Source organism: Cervus canadensis, chromosome 22 (genome assembly GCF_019320065.1).
Source record: "Cervus canadensis isolate Bull #8, Minnesota chromosome 22, ASM1932006v1, whole genome shotgun sequence".
NCBI classification, from domain to species: Eukaryota; Metazoa; Chordata; class Mammalia; order Artiodactyla; family Cervidae; genus Cervus; species Cervus canadensis.
The window spans coordinates 23,286,540-23,304,237 of NC_057407.1; the positions used below are offsets into that span (position 1 = coordinate 23,286,540).

Sequence of the window (17,698 nt, forward strand, 5' to 3'; positions counted from 1 at the left end):
GAGCTGTATTTTATAATGTATATTTCTTGTCTGCTGTAGGTACCTTAATTTGCCAAAGACAAGGGAAGAGAATGATTATGCCAACTGCCCGGCTGTTTCGTATTCTCTTTCTTTCCACAGCTAGAAAGTGACTGCACATCTCTGATACTAGAGCTGAGGACAGCTTGAGGCAAAACTGCCCCTTACTTTGTGCATCCAGCAACTGCACAACTTTCAAGTTTTAGAGTGATGCAATTAATATGTTTCATAATTAAATTCATAGAAGAATGCCTTCTGGGAATTCAATCTTTTTTTTAATTACCCATTTTATTAACCTCATTCATCTGTCTAATAAAAACTGTAAACTAAGCCTGGCTATATGAAACACACATTCTAGCAAATATAATTACCACTAAATATTTAGCCTCACAGTTAAAACATTTCAGAGCCAGAGAGACTTCAAAGATCACCTGGAATACATATTCACCTTAGTGATGGGGAAATTGGGGCTCAGACATTGGAAGCAGTGTGCCCTGGATCACTCAGCTCGGAGGTGGCATTGCAAGATACCCAGTTGCCTTTTGCGGTCCTACTGTTCCAGGAACTAGAGCAGAAAAAGGAGAGAAAAAAAAAGCCTTACCAGGCTTTAAGTATAAATGAAAGCCACATTTCTCTACTTGGTCTGTCTGCATACAAAGGGTGCTTTTCTAGAGTACTGGTGGGCAATTCTGTGCTTAATCTAACTGCAACCAATTACAGAGAGACTGTTGTTGTTTTTCAGATCCAACACATTTTGAAGTTATCACTTTGAAGGAAATACAGGTCCTGGATTGCTGGGACCCAGACAAAGATGCATTTTATCACTCTCATGTTATATCTCAGAACTGACGTGTCTGAGACCATTGAACTTTAAGAAAATCTGAGTCTTATACATTTAGATTAGCAGAATATAAAATGTAAAACAAAAAGCAAGTGCTTCTCAGAAAGGGTTGACCAGAAGATGCCAAGAATATTCTCCCTTGTAATATTTAAATGGGGTCACTGTCTATAATCCATTTACATCCATTTGGAACTCAATGCCATAGGAGTCAGCATTTAATGATGTGCACCTGTGGTGTCCCCAGTGTGTTTATTGTGGAGTTGGCATCACCATCTGTCACTGTCGGGCAGACCTGGGTTTAAATCTTGATTATACCACCTATTAACCATCTGTCTGTGCAAGTCACTTCTCTGAGCCACCATGTTCATGACTGTACATGAAACACTAACATCTACTTCCCAGAACTGGGAGAATAAAATAAAACAATGTATAAGAGAACTCCATGAGCACCCCAAGAGGAGCTGAATCCTTTATATCCTGTTCCCCTTATAAGGCTTTGTGAGGCTTCTCCTTGCTATCGTCACTTCACTTTGGTGTCTGCAGTGCCAGGCATGGGCCTTCCTATTCTAGTCTGTGCTCAACAAATATTTGTTGACTTAATGAACAGATACGTGAGTGTGGCAATGGGTTGTATCTTTTCCTGTGTCTGCAATATTAGCCAATTGCAATGTGTTGAATAGTAAGCCCTTCAAGAATAGAGATGTCCATGGGCTTCCTCCATGACTCAGTGCTAAAACATCCACCTGCAATGCAGGAGACACAGGAGATCCAGGTTCCACACTCTTGTTGGGAAGACCCACTAGAGGAGGAAATGGCTACCCACTCCAATATTCTTGCTGGAGAGTTCCACAGACAGCGGAGCCTGGAGGGTTACAGTCCATGGGATCACAGACAGTCGGACACGACTGAGCACACATGTATATGCATGCCCATGTCTTAAATTCCAGAACTTGTGACTGTGATTTTATTTGGAAAAAAGGTCTTGGCAGATACAATTAATTGAAGGAGCTCCATATAAGATCTTTTGGGACTATCTGGGTTGGATGTTGTTTTAGTCCATTTAGCTGCTACAACAAAAACACCACAGACTTGGTGGCTCGTGAATGACAAACACTTCTTTCTCACAGCTCGAGAGGCTGGAGGTCCAACATCAAGGAGCCAACAGATCTGGTGTCTAGGGAGAGTCCACTTCCTAGTAGATTCATAGACACCGTCTTATCACTGTGTTCTCACACAGCAGAAGGAGCCATGACACTCTCTGGGGTCTCTTTTATGAGGGCACTAATCCCATTCATGTGGCCTCCACCTGCATGACCTAATGACCTCCAAGATCCCCTCTCTAAACACTATCATATTAGGGATTAGGTTTCAGTACGTGAACTTCAGAGCTATAGAAAAATTCAGTTTATAGCAAACCTAAATGAGAGATCGAAGAGAAGACACGGAAACAGAGAGGCTCTTTGAAGATGGAGACAGAGACTGGATGCAGCCACAGGAAACGCCAACACCAACAAGAAGCTAGAGAAAGCTTTTTAAAGTCTAAGTCAGGTCAAATATACTCCAAGCTCATTCAGAATGGAATTTAGGATCCATATCCTGGTCTGGTCCATAAAGCACTGGATCAACTGTCCCCATCTTCCCATCCTGCCCTCCCCTCTCTGATTGTATCTCTTCCCACTCTCCCTTCATTCATATAGATTGAACCACCTAGTCTCCATGATCCAAGTCTTTGCTCCAACCTCTGGGCCTTTGCATCCACCATTCTCTCTACCTGTCAGAGAGCCGCATGGCCTTATCTCTTCCAATATTCAATGTCTGGTCTGTGCCACCTCCTCAGAGAGGCCGTCTTTGACCAACCTAGAAAACATCACCTGTCATCACTTTCAAACTCCTCTCCTCTCTTTTACCTTGCTTCTTTACAAATTGTACATCTTGTCAATAGAATGACCTTGGACACTGCTTTAAAAAATACCACAGCATGCTGAGAGATGTCTATAATTTAATCAGAAGTCTGTAAGAACCATGGGGGAAAAAAAGCCAGATTCTGGTCAAGTACATGTGTCTTTTAGACCTGGGAATAGATGGACTTGCTTATAGAGTGAAAGAAAGAAATGTAAAAACCAACAGCTAGTTCATCTGGGTGAAATGTCATGGATTACACATGAATTTTAGGGATAGAGGTGAAGTCATGGACTTTTCCTTTAGGCAATTCTGGAAAACGGGTTTCAGGTGGCAGGTGACACCTCAAAGATCTGGCTGCATCATGGTTGTTAAACTCAATGAACCTGAAGGCAACCTCCCAAACAGAAGAGGTTGATGTCACTATTGCCTTAAAGGTTAAGTGTATTTCAACCCTTAGGAATTCTTGATTAATTATAAAAATGTTTAAGAGAATCAAATCCATAGCATTAATATTTACATATTGATGATTTTAATAGTAAAATGTTTATTTTATGTGCTTATTCTGTCTACTAGATTGAACAGATCAGCATAGTAATACCCATTTAAACTATGTAATTGAGTTATAACTGACCATGACTCAGGATTTTAATTTAAAATTCTTACTAAAACTATATAAAGTGTTAGAACACTTAAGATAATTTAAAGACCATCCTATTAGTTTAATTTAACAGATTTTTAAAAATGACTTAAGCACCTAAGAGGATGTGTCAAGGACACAAATGTGCTACTAAAAAATTAAATTGAACACACAGAATTTATCAACATAGCTTAATTAAATTTTCAAATGCAATCAAACATGTTTCAAATGCCCTCAAAAATGATAGCTCACAAAAACAATTATGCCATTTGCAGCAACATGGATGGAACTAGACAGTGTCATACTAAGTGAAGTCAGACAGAGAAGGAGAAATTCTGTATGACATCCCTCACATGTGGAATCTAAAAAGAAATGATACAAATGAACTTCCTTACAAAACAGAAACAGACTCACAGACTTCAAGAATGAACTTACAGTTGTCAGGGAAAATGATGGGAGGAAGGCAGAGTTAGGGAATTTGGACTAGGCATGTACTCATTGCTATGTTTAAAATGGATAACCAACAAGGACCTACTGTATAGCACATGGAATTCTGCTCATTGTTATGTGGCAGCCTGGATGGGAGTGGGTTTGGGGGAGAAGAAATACATGTACATGCATGGCTGAGTTCCTTCACCGTTCACCTGAAACTAGCACAACATTGTCTGTTAATCAACTATACCCCAATACAAAAAAAAAGTTAAAAAAAAAAATGATGGCTTTTTTTTTTAGATGTAGACATACAAGCCGAGCTTAAACATTTGCTTTTTTAAAACATGTGACTTTAATAAAGCAATCATTAATTTCTAAACCAAGATACCTTGTGTCGCTCAGTAAGTTCATTTGGGTTTTTCCATAAGATGTAATGGAAAAACCCGAATTAACTTAGTGGCCGACCCAATACTGCCGAAGTCTTTTCTGTACCCCCAAACCATAGAGAACTTCAGTCACTGTCTCATTTACCCCTTCATTAGAATATAAGCTCCACAAGAATGGTATTTTGCATGTTAATTCACTGCTGTATTCTCAGTCCTTAGAGCTGTATCAAGCACACAGTAAATGCTCAGGAAAAAGAGTGGAGGTTAATCCTCTTTGCCCCGTGGTCCTATATGATTCTCAGGTTCCTAATATATTCTGAGAGACTAAAGCTCAGTGACAGCATGAAAGGTGGCCAAGATCCTGAATAAAGTCAAACGAAAGTATTCAGTGACAGTCCTACGACCATGACTTCCTGGGGCCTCTGCTCTTCAAAGGCATCTCTACTTGCTGTCTCCTCCGTGAAGTCTTCCATCGAACTCAATGAGTACCTGATGCCTCTTACATGACTCAATCTTATAAGGTTACTTTTGTGCTTATTTCAGCTCCTCTAGTGATGGTCTGACATCCACATCTCTATGCCATGCTGATACCCTCACATGCCTTTCAAAAGAGTGAATACATAAGTGAATGGACAAAAAAGTGGCACTTCCATAAAGCAACATTTGCGGCCATTGCTGTCACAGAGGTTAAGAACCCAGGCTGTGCAACCAGGCTGCAGGAGACGACATCCCAATGCCATGGTGTGGTGGTGTGTGCCCTTAACCCAGGTTTAAGAAATATTATGAATTCCTCAAGCTTTGAAAATAAACCCTAGCCTCAATCTGCAACCAGGCAAGATGAAAGGAAATGCTAAACTCAGGATGCCTGTGGAAACATTTAAAATCATTTGCTTAAGATATGTCAATAGATATCTGCAAATGTAAAGACTTACCAGGACATGCAGGCCTTCGGGAGAAGAGTTTCAAAGTGGTTTACATTTCAGCTTCAATATTTATAAACAGAATGAAATCTGGAGGGAAGGAGCCTGGAGAGATAAGCCTTTGGGTAAATATTTCGGGAGGCATGGGAAGCTGCTTCCGGGGATGGGCCATGACGGATTACCAATGGGGGCGGTTGGGTAGAACTGGAGAATAAGGTGAAACAGAAGGAAGAAAAACAGAAGAGACCAGGGTTTGAGACCAGGGCATCTCAAATTTTCAAAATGCACATGAGTCACCTGGGTTATCTTGTTAAATGTAGCTTTTGATTCAGTAGGTCTGGGCTGCGGCCCAAGATTCTGCATTTTGAACAAGCTCCCAGGTAATGTCAATGCTGCTGGTCCATGGGACACAGTTTGAATAGCCATGATCTGTGGTAAGAAAGCATCACACACCCCCTGCAAAAACAGCAGCAAAATGAAACAAAACACCCCCCACCCCAGATATGTGTGTACCCCAGAGGTACACATGGTGCTATATTTATTCTCATCAGGTAGGAGTCTTAGAGGCTGTTTCTTAACATAAATTACCTTGATAAGGTTCATTTATCTGCTTAACAAATATTTATTGAGCATCTACTAAGTGTGAGACACTGTTTCAAGTTTTTGGGGGGCAGTGATGAAAAGACAAGGTCTGTGATTTCATGGAGTTTACATTCCAGTACGGGAACTCAGATAACCTCATAAAGAAACCTACAAGCTAAAAAAGATGATATTGTTTCAGGCTGGGACAAATGCCAAAAGAGAACAAACTAGGGTTATAGCTTAGAGAGTGGTTTGGGAAGGAGGGCTACCGGGAGGGGTGAGAAGTAACTAGCCAGGTCAAAGTTCTAGGGAAGGAGTGTTCAAGCAGTATCTGCAAAGGTCCAAGCTGAGAAAGAGCCTGGCAAGTTTGAGGGACAATAACTCAGCATGAGTGAGGTGCAAGGACCAATGGGGAGAGAATTAGCCCTGAGCCAGATTACAGTAAGGAACCTGGATTTTATTCTAAACGTGTTAGGGGTTAAGCAGAGGAGTGATGTGAACATTTTTAAAAGACCACTCTAAAAAAAGGGTACAAGTGAACTTATTTACAAAACAGGAGTAGAGTCACAGATATAGAAAACAAATTTATGGTTACCAGACAGTGAGGCAGGGATAAATTGGGAGACTGTGACTGACATATACAAATGACTATACATAAAACAGGTAACTAATAAGGACCTACTGTATAGCACAAGGAACTCTACTCAGTACTCTATAATGACCTGTATTGGAAAAGAATGTAAAAAAAAAACCAGAGGATATATGTATAACTAATCCACTTTGTAATATACCTGAAATTAATACAACACTGTAAATCAACTATACTCCAATAACAAAAAAGATAACTCTGATTAATTATGAAAACATTAGCAGTGGCAAAAGCCATTATGTACTTCCTAACAAAATAGAATATGGGGCATACAGCATCACTTATGGAATAGTCTCCCTGAATATAGGTATTTAGATCCAATCTGTAGCTTATAGGAATGACAGGAGATAGAGGAACAAGTCCAAAGGAGTCATGAGAAAGCACTCAGACAAACCCAGGGGGTAGGACGACTGATCTCCTTTCTTTTCAATCAATCAGTGGTATGAAAACAGGGATGGTGAAAAAGAAGCAAAAAGGGGAGGGTGAATGGTTTAGATGAAAAGACAGTTAAAAGCATAATCAGATTAATTATTATTATTAGCAAAATCCACTATATGGGTCTTAGTTGATATGTAAACCATCTGTAAGGTGACATTTTTGAAACAACTGGAAACATTTTCAGATGGAGACAGGATCTAAGGTAGTAACAGGGAATTCTTTGGATTATTTCAGATGTAATAAGTCATTGCATTTAAGGAGAAGAATGTCCTCACTTTATATAGATACATACTGTAGAATTTAGGAGTGGAAAATCATGTTTGAAATTAACTAACAACTTGCTTCAAATGAACAGAATATAGCAAAAGGGATGGGAAAGTCACCTCCGAGATTAGGTGGTATGAACCCTGGGACTTCCTTCTTACTGGCATTCTCTTTCTGGCTCTTTTGGTTTGTTCACTCTACTGAAGCAAGTTACGACATCATCTGCTGCCCGAGGGGATGTCACTGGACAAGGGACTGACGGCGGGCCAACAGCCTGCAAAGGACTGAATCCTGAAAACAACCATGGGAGGGAGGCTGGAAGCAGATCCCTCCCCGTCAGCCTAGGGATGATACAGCATCCCTGACTGTAGCCTGCAAGAGGCCTTGAAGAGGTCTTGGGCCCAGCTAACCACACCTGCATTCCTGATCCTCAGACCCTGCTGTGACATCAAACAGATGTGTATTAAGTTTTGGGATGATTTGTTATGCAGCAATAGGTGACAGAAAAATGGATGGATAGGTAAATAGACAGACATAGATTAACTATATAACACATCATTATTATATAGATTTACCATAATTCATTTAATTATTCTATTATTATTGGACATTTAGCTGGTTTCTGAGACTTCCACTATATAATGCTGTATTAGTCCAGATATACTTTTAGGAAAGTATTCTTTTTCTAAACTGAGATAAAATTGACATATTCTATTTGTTTCAAATGTAGAACATAATGATTCAACATTTGTATATGTTGTGAAATGATCACAATGTTTAGTTAACATCCATCACCAGAGGGCGAGCTACTCTCTTAGGAACTTTCAAATATGAAACTATTAACTATAGGTTAGTAATGAAGGTATGGTTCTACTTTTGAGATTTACTAAGTTATCCTCCAGAAGTTTCAGCAATTTATACTGCATCAACACTGCTAAGTTACTTCCTTGGTGGTCCAGTGATTAAGACTCTGCACTCCCAATGTGGGGTACCCAGGTTCAACCCCTGGTCAGGGAACTACATTCTGCATGCTTGCAACTAAGACCTGTTGTAGAAAGATAAGTAAATATATAGTTTAAAAATTTTCTGCTGAAAAGTAGTGCAGAAGTAGAGAACACGTGGGCAAATTCTGTATTATTAATTTTTCCTCAGTTGATAGATGAAAAGATTCTCACTGATGTTTTATATTCTGTTGGTTTATTAACTAAATTGGGCAGTTTGCATTTGCTTGTCATCTAAAATCTTTTCTTAAACCAACTGCCTGTTTGCATCTTTTAAACACTTTTTTTCATTTTCCTTTTATACTCATCCTTTCTGTTCTTTAGTTTGCTCTTCATTTTTCTTCAGTAAGCACTTTCTTTAAAACAGTTTTGCTTATCATGTTTGTAAATGAGAATAATGCCTTCATCTGGCCAATATTTTCCTCTCAGTTTGTTATTTATCTGTAGGCTTTGTTTACGGGTTTGCTTATTTTTTTTTTTCATATCTAAAGTTTTTACTTTTATGTGATTAAATTTGTAATTTTTCTTCTTTATAATTTCTGGGTTTTGCATCATTTCCAAAAAAAAAAAAAATACTCGCAGTGGAAGATGTTGATGATGAGAGGGAGGGGGATGGTGATGGTGGAAGCAGGAAGGCAGGGGGACGATGTCATTCCCTTCCTTTATTGTGGGCCGTCACTGCTCTAGAAGCCTGATGCTCATTATGTCATTTAATCCTTGAATTGTCTCCTGAGGTTGTCATTATTACTCTGATTTACAAATAAGGAAAATGAGTTCAGAGAAGTAAGCAACTTGTCCAGATTTTAGAAACTGTACTCTTCACCATACACTTGAAAAGACTGTGATGCTGTTTCTTCGTGAGTTTATGCCAACACAGCATCCTTTGGTCTGTGGCTGCCAAGCCAACTCCCCTTTTTGGGTCCTGGGGATGATTATAACGCTTTTTCATTACCAAGGAAACCTTTTATTCCACAGGAAAATGGAGCCATACGGACTGAGCGCACACAGGAGGCAGAAATGGAAATCCTTGCTGAAAACCAGCTCCTACCTGAGCCTATGGCTTGGGACTCGGAACAGAAGTGTGGCCTTTGATAACTGCTCACATCCCATGCCAATTAAATGTTTGGGGAAGCTGACAATGGCTTTCTGATGTGGAAATCACTTTGAAATGTGCAGGCTGGTAGTTAAAGCCATTAGTCCCACTTGGGCTTCAAGGACAACTACAAAGAAAATATTTTGTAAATTGCACAAGAAACAAGGATTTGCCAAAGCCTGGGTTAGCCCAAACTGGTCAAGCAATTGCTTTTAACACTTTATTTCCTAAGTGGACTAATACCTGGGGGCAGATGGAAAACAAACTTGACTTCAGACAACACAGGGCTTCCTAAAAGCTGCAGGTCTCTGCACCAAACAGCTGCTGAGTGAAGAGCTTGGCTCTTTTCTTGGACAAAGACTTTTTATTTCAGGTTCAAGTTTGAGGTCGGGGGAATGCAAATGAGCCCAGCACCCCTTTCCTGACCTTTCCTTGATGGAATGGGGATGGCTGCTCCAGTGGAAAGGCCATAGAAGTTCCATTTCTAAGCGCTGCTCAGTCATATTAAAAGTCAAACTCCAAAGACAAATGGATCAGAGCAAAGTCTAACCAATTAAGTGAAAACAGAGTTCATCTTAACCTCACAAGGCCTGGGGCTCTTAACTGTTGGTGTCTAGTCCAGAATGTAGTTGAGCAATCACAGGAAATGCTCCTCGAGGGACTCTTTTCTTTCCCTCTGCTTGCTCACGCGAAACAAAGTTCTAAATTTTTTCTTCTGCCTGTGAAGAAGCTCTCTGGTGTGGAAGGTTGGAGGGTCGGGAGTGAGAAGGAATGGGTTCTAGTCTTGGCACCGCCCTCTAACTAACTGACTGCCCTGGACACAGCTGCTTCAGGTGTCAGCCACACTGAGGGCTTAAGCCCCTGGGTTTGTGAGACAGGCTGTCAGACTCTCTGAACCCTTAATTTCCTCATCTTTAAAATGGGAATAAAAAGAGTGGCTCCACCAGAGAGCTGTCATGAAGGTTCCGTGAGAGGACATGTGCAAAGTATTCAGGGCTCAGGGTGAATGGCACTCCCTGGAATTGTGCGATACAATGGCTCTGGCCTCCCCCAGAAAAAAAAAAATTAAAAAAAAAAAAAACAATGGCTCTGGCCTGTCACATAGTGTATTAGTCAGGGTTCTAGAGAGAGACAGAACCAACAACAGATCTCTACCTATACATATACATGTATGGATATACATATATGGAATATATCCGTAGTTATAAATATCTCTATACATAGAAATATAATATAGACCCTTGATGAGGGTGAAAGAGGAAAGTGAAAAAACTGGCTTAAAACTCAACATCCAAAAAACTAAGATCAAGGCATCTGTCACATCCCTTCATGGCAAACAGGTGGGGAAAAAGTGAAAACAGTGACATATTTTATTTTCTTGGGTTCCAAAGTCACTGCAGATGGTGACTATTAAAAGATGCGTGTGCTTTGAAAGAGAGGCTATGACAAACCTAGACAGCGTATTAAAAAGTGGAGACATCACATTGCCGACAAAGGTCTGTATATTCAAAACTATGGCTTTTCCAGTAGTTATGTACAAATGTGAGAAGAAGGCAGAGCACTGAAGAATTGATGCTTTCAAACTGTGGTGCTAGAGAAGACTATTGAGAGTCTCTTGGACAGCAAGTAGACCAAATCAGTCAAGCCTAAAGGTAATCAACCCTGAATATTCATTGGAAGGGCTGGTGCTGAAGCTGAAACTCCAATACTTTCACTACCTGATATGAAAAGCCAACTCACTGGAAAAGTCCCTGATTCTGGGAGAGATTGAAGGCAAGAGGAAAAGGGGACGACAGAGGATTAAATGGTTGGATGGCATCACTGACTCAATGGACATGAATCTGAGCAAACTCCACGAGATAGTGAAGGACGGGGAAGACTGGCATGCTGCAGTCTATGGGGTCACAAAGAGTCAGGCATGACTTAGCAACTGAACAACAATAATATTAGACCGTATCTTTCTATCATCTGTCTATCTGTGATCTATCTATCTAGAGAGATTTATTTAGGGAAGAGATTAATTTTATAGCTTGTACAATTGTGGAAGCTAGCAGATTTGACATTGGCAAGGCAAGACAGCAGGCTGGAGACGCAGGGAAGATTTGACGTTGCCATGTGAATGCGGTCTGGAGGCAGAATTCCTTCTTCCCCAGGGGACCTCACTCTTTTTCCTAAGACGTTCAACGGATTGGTAAGGCTCCCCCATGCTGTGGAGGGTAATTTGCTCTAATGAAACTCTACTGATTTAAATGTTAATCACATCTGAAAAAATACCTTCCCATCAATGTCTAAAGTCGTGTCTATCTCAAAACTGGGTACCATGGCCTTGCCAAAGTGGCACATAAAATTAACCACCACACATAGTACATGCTCAATAAATGCAATTTTTATGATGCTTATTTTGTAGCTATTATTATTGTTGTTGATCTATACGTCCTTTCAGGTCCCTTCTAGTCCTGACAGTATCCTCTGATACATAGCTTTCATTCACATTTTGGGAAGGAAAACAGAAAGAACCACAGTATTCCGTGAGCAAATGGAGTAAATATAGTTTTCTCAACTCTAGGACATGGAGTGCGGGTGAGAGTAGGGGCCAATACCTTTATGCCTTTCCCACAGCAGCCTTTCCCAAATTAAATGGTTTCTAGAGCATTTCTCATTTTCTAGTAGCTAAGAGATACTGCGTTCTTGCCACATGCTAGGCAGCGTTCCAAATGCTTTCAATGTATCAGCACATCATGGCCTCACAGCAACCAGGTGACATGGGAACATTCTTATCCCTCCTCCCAACGAAGAGGAAGGGGAGGCCAGAGAGCATAAGAGTCTTGTCTGAGGTCACAGCTAGGCAGTGGTGACCAACACAAGCCGTTCCATCTTGTCCTACAGCCTGTGGGTACTGACTGCATGACCAGCATGGACAAATACTAAACGTCGGGGTGATGGGATGAAGGAAACTGAGACTGCCTGGACAGCCTCAGTGCTGTGTGAAAAACAATGCTTGGAAAGGTAGGTTTCCCTAGTGTGCGTAAGATCACTTGGGGAGCCTATTAAAATGGCAGATTCTCAGGCCCCATACCTAGAGATGTTGACTAAGCTTGGGGGTATGACCAGGAACCACACAAGGACGCCCTGAAGTCCCCTGCCTTGGCCCAGGGCGCACTGGAGTTGAAAAGGCTCCCATAGAGAATGTGTATCCATTCTCTAGTGTTGTGAAACTGAGCACCAAGCACTGAAGAAACATTCTGGCTTATCAAGAAAGATGAAGAAGATGAAAAAGGCACTGCACCTATGAAAGTGTCTACACCTGATAATGGCTCAAGTCCTAAAAGGCGGTCATAACATAAAGATGGCCCTATACGTCTTGATGGCAGGTCACATCTATCCAAGCATGTGAGAGACTCAGAATTCAGTGCATCGTCACATTAGTGCTGATAAGAATTCTATGTCCTAGGAAGCATATGCAGAACCACAAAATTCTTGCCAAGTTCAAAAGTCTTTGGGCCAAGATGGGCAGATATTTATATATACAAGGGCCACAAGGAAAATCCAATCAAGCGATTTAACTGTTGCAGAGTTGGAATGCAGGTGGAAAACTCAGGCTATATGTGGATACTGAATATAGGCACATGAGTTATGACAACATCCCTCTCCTGTAGCTAAGAGTCATTGACATAAAGGCTGGTGTGGCTCTTTAGGGTTTTGGACAATCATGTCAACACCTGGTCAATCTCTTGGGTCATTAACTGTTTGAAAAATATAGTAGACAGAATAAGGACCTATCATTCCAAACCCAAAGAAGTCCACATCCCAATCTCCAAAATCTGAGAATATGGGATCTTACTTTTCACAGGGGACTTTGCAGATGTGATAAAGGTAAGGATCTTAAGATAGAGAGATCACCCTGATTATCTACTGAGCCCAGTGCAATCACAAGGATCCTTAAAAGAATGAGGCAAGTGAGGCAAAGTTAGAAAAAGGTGACATTTTCTCTTGCTTCTAGATCAGGCTGTGCATCTAAGCAATTGCTAATAAGCTGTGAATATAGAGATTACCAGACTAAATGAAGTTAAGACAAGGATAAATATAACATGATATCATTTACATGTGGAATCTAAAAAATTTGATAATAATGAACTTATTTACAAAACAGAAACAGACTTACAGATTTAGGAAACAAACTTATGGTTACCGAAGGGGGAAGGTGGAGGGCAGAGAGATAAATTAGGAGTTTGGGATTAACATATACACACTAATATTTATAAAATAGAAAATCAATAGACATACTGTATAGAACAGGGAACTCTGTTGAACACTCTGTAATAACCTATATGGGAAAAGAATCTTTAAAAGTATAGATCCATGTGTATGCATAACTAAAACACTTTGCTATAAACTTGAAACTCAGACAGTGTTGTAAATTAACCACACTTCAGTATAAAATAAAAAGCTTAAGAAAAGTCGATCTTTAATTTTCATGTACTGCCTTAAAATTATTGCCCTCTTCTCATGGGTTGGACACAGACACAGTGAGGATAAGCTGTATAAGGACAACAGCTTGAGAAAGGCCAAGCCACAGAACAGAAAAAGCCCAAGTCCTCTGTGACATACAGAATAGAGTCACTGACCAGGTCTAGCTGTCTGCTGACCTCTATCTACGTGGTGAACAAGAGAAAAATAAATGTCCATCTTATTCAGGGGTCTCTCTGTCACAGCTCTGTGATAAACTGAACTGTGTCTTTCCAAATTTCATATGTTGAAGCCCAGACCCCAAGTGTGATTGAACTTGGAGATGTGGATTATAAGGATTAAGTGAGGTCAGGACGAAGGGCTCTATCCTGTAGGACTAGTATTCTTATAAGAAGTGGGGGAGAGACATAAACCACAGCAGGATCCTCTATGACCCACCTCCCAGAATATTGGAAACAAAAGCAAAAATAAACAAATGGGACCTAATGAAACTTTAAAGCTTTTGCACAACAAAGGAAACTATAAGCAAGGTGAAAAGACAGCCCTCAGATTGGGAGAAAATAATAGCAAACGAAGCAACAGACAAAGGATTAATCTCAAAAAATATACAAGTAACTCCTGCAGCTCAATTCCAGAAAAATAAATGACCCAATCAAAAAATGGGCCAGAGATCTAAACAGACATTTCTCCAAAGAAGACATACAGATGGCTAACAAACACATGAAAAGATGCTCAACATCACTCATTATCAGAGAAATACAAATCAAAACCTCAATGAGGTACCATTACATGCCAGTCAGGATGGCTGCTATCCAAAAGTCTACACGCAATAAATGCTGGAGAGGGTGTGGAGAAAAGGGAACCCTCTTACACTGTTGGTGGGAATGCAAACTAGTACAGCCGCTATGGAGAACAGTGTGGAGATTTCTTAAAAAACTGGAAATAGAACTGCCATATGACCCAGCAATCCCACTTCTGGGCAAACACACTGAGGAAACCAGATCTGAAAGAGACACGTGTACCCCAATGTTCATCGCAGCACTGTTTATAATAGCCAGGACATGGAAGCAACCTAGATGCCCATCAGCAGACGAATGGATAAGGAAGCTGTGGTACATATACACTATGGAATATTACTCAGCCATTAAAAAGAATTCATTTGAATCAGTTCTAATGAGATGGATGAAACTGGAGCCCATTATACAGAGTGAAGTAAGCCAGAAAGATAAAGACCAATACAGTATACTAACACATATGTATGGAATTTAGAAAGATGGTAAAGATAACCCTATATGCAAAACAGAAAAAGAGACAAAGATGTACAGAACAGACTTTTGGACTCTGTGGGGGAAGGCAAGGGTGGGATGTTTCGAGAGAACTGCATCAAAACATGTATATTATCTAGGGTGAAACAGATCACCAGCCCAGGTTGGATGCATGAGACAAGTGCTCGGGCCTGGTGCACTGGGAAGACCCAGAGGGATCGGGTGGAGAGGGAGGTGGGAGGGGGGATCGGGATGGGGAATACATGGAAATCCATGGCTGATTCATGTCAATTTATGACAGAAACCACTACAATATTGTAAAATAATTAGCCTCCAACTAATTAAAATAAATGGAAAAAAAAAAGAAGTGGGGGAGACACCAGATCGCTCCCCCCTCCTCAGTGCTCACATCAAGGAAAGGTCATTCGAGGACACAGTGAAAAGACAGCTGTCTACAAGCCAGGAAGACAGGCCTCACCAGAAATCAACCCTGATGGCACCTTGATGCTGGACTTCTGACCTTCAGAACTGCGAGAGAACACATTTCTGTGGAGAATACCCATTCTGTGATGTGCTGTTTTGGCGGCCCCAGTGGATAGGCACAGCCTCTTAGCTTGTATCCTAATTAATAAAGCTGACCCTTGAACAACGTGGTGGTTAATCCAATTAAAACTTATAGTCAGTTCTCTGTATTCATAGTTCTTTCATAGCTGTAGATTCAACCAGTAACACCCAGTTCAACCATTATTTTCAATAATACTATTGAAAAAAACCCCACATATGCGTGGACCTGGGCAGTTAATGTTTGTGTTGTTCAAGGGTCAGCTGGACACTGCTGCATCCCTAGCGCCTAGAACAATGACTGGAGATTAGTAGATGTGCTATGAACATTATTTGGGTAAATAATGAGTAGAACAGAAAGACAATATTTAATCTGTGCAGTGCTATAAAAATGCAAAGAATTAACAGATTCTATATAGATTATGTCCACCCATTCACCCATCCAACCATTCATCTTTCTATCATTCTGGCTGTACTCACTTGCAGGCAAATGAAACCTCAGCTTTGAACCCTACCGGTGTCTTCTCCTCCACAGTCCACCCTGAGTCTACCCATGGTCAGCTCCTGTGCATTTTATCGCCTTTATCACTCTAAAATTTTCCACCATTACAAGGGTCACCATTCTAACCCAGATCCTATCATCACTGGCTTACTTCGCAATAATTGCTTCCAAACGGTTCCCTCTTGTCTCTGTAGTTGATCCTGTTGCAGAGACTTCTATTAATAGTTACTTGTGTCAAATCCATTTTGCCTTCTAGGAACAGATTCCTCATTTCATTTAGTGTGGCAACACACCCTGCAAAATAACCCTAATTCTCTACTGCTTCTGCAGCCTAGGTTCAAGCAGAGGGCTCAAATCTGGCTGAGAAGATACAAGTGGAATTTGTTGGGTGATGTTTCTGGAAAACCTCTTTCAGAAAACGGAAAGCTGGGACTAGGCTACTTTTTACCCTTCCCCTCACTCTTTTATTTTTGTTGCTTGGAATTTGGGAGTGATTGCTGGAGCTCTGGCAGCCACATGGAAATATGGAAGATTGAGGAGAGGAGATAAAGAAACGACGTCTCTGATGATTTTGTGGAGCTACAATACCAGCCTTGAATTGCCTATCTTCAGGCTTCTCCTACATAATGGTGAAATATACTTTTTAATGTGTAAGCCACTGTAGTCACATCTCTGTAATTAGAAGCTGAACACAACTCCTAACTGATACAGAACCCATGTCTTCCACATTGTCAGCGTAGATATACTGAGGCACATTTGCAGTACTGCTACTTTGTTACCACTAGCGCAGGGCTAAAGCATCTTCATAAAACACAATCCCATGTGACAGGAGGCATGTCAACAGCCTCATTTTACAGATGAGGAAACTAGGGTTTAGGATCACATAATCAGTACACATCAGACAAAAGACTAGAACCCAGGTCTCAGATGAAGCTGTGGGGTGAGAAGAAACTATGAAACTATGGGTAAGCTATGGGATCTGGAAATTTTATACATGCACACGTACATGTGCATGCAAACACACAAACACATGTAATCTTGAGTGGACATGTGTTGCTTTTGCCTATCTTCATACCATCTACCCTTTTCTGATAGCACAACCTTTCTTTTCCGGGATAGCTGGTCTTTAAACTGAAGTTGTTGATCACCTGCCTCTAGGAGGGCACATAATCCCAGCCATCTTGATAGTGTCACTGGTCCAGAAGTGGCCATGCAACCCAATCAGAGCCAAAGTTCTTTCTGAGACTGTCACTTACTCACTGTATGTGAATGTGGGGCCCATCTGCATCTCAAAGGCTCTGTCCACTTATCCAAAAAATGATGCTAAGTCTATTACCTGCTCCACTGGGTGGTTCTGAGAACAAACTAAAACAATCTAGTAAAGGCTCCCGCATACAGGGATGTTCACTTACTATTAGCTGTTCTTTAGATCTTTTTGGAAAGCTCTCATTTTCCAGGACACCATCAATCTCTAGAATAGAAATATTGTTACATGATATTAACAATTAAGGCCCCAAATCTCACTTAAATCTTCTGTTCTGTTTGGTCATTTGCTTCCCCATTGCACAGACAAGAGGTTTCTTTGTCTGATTTTCAGAATAGCCACTTCAACTAACTGATTTAAGTGATGAAAAAACAAATCTTGAGATAGTCCCCATTCTTTATCTGTCTCCAGAATGGCAAATGCAATCAATGGGATTAAGAAAGCCTGCATTTCTTCTCAATATGGTAATCTTAAAA

The 17,698-nt window shown here is 40.7% G+C and overlaps 1 long non-coding RNA gene across 1 annotated transcript; it reads right to left on the bottom strand.

Moving 5' to 3' along the window:
- Window positions 1-463: 463 nt before the first annotated feature.
- LOC122424522 lies at window positions 464-17,429 on the bottom strand. Its single transcript, XR_006264459.1, has 4 exons — window positions 17,371-17,429; window positions 5,434-5,565; window positions 5,149-5,241; window positions 464-583 (listed from the first exon to the last, which is right to left on the bottom strand). It is a non-coding gene; the product is annotated as an uncharacterized LOC122424522 (long non-coding RNA).
- Window positions 17,430-17,698: the final 269 nt, after the last annotated feature.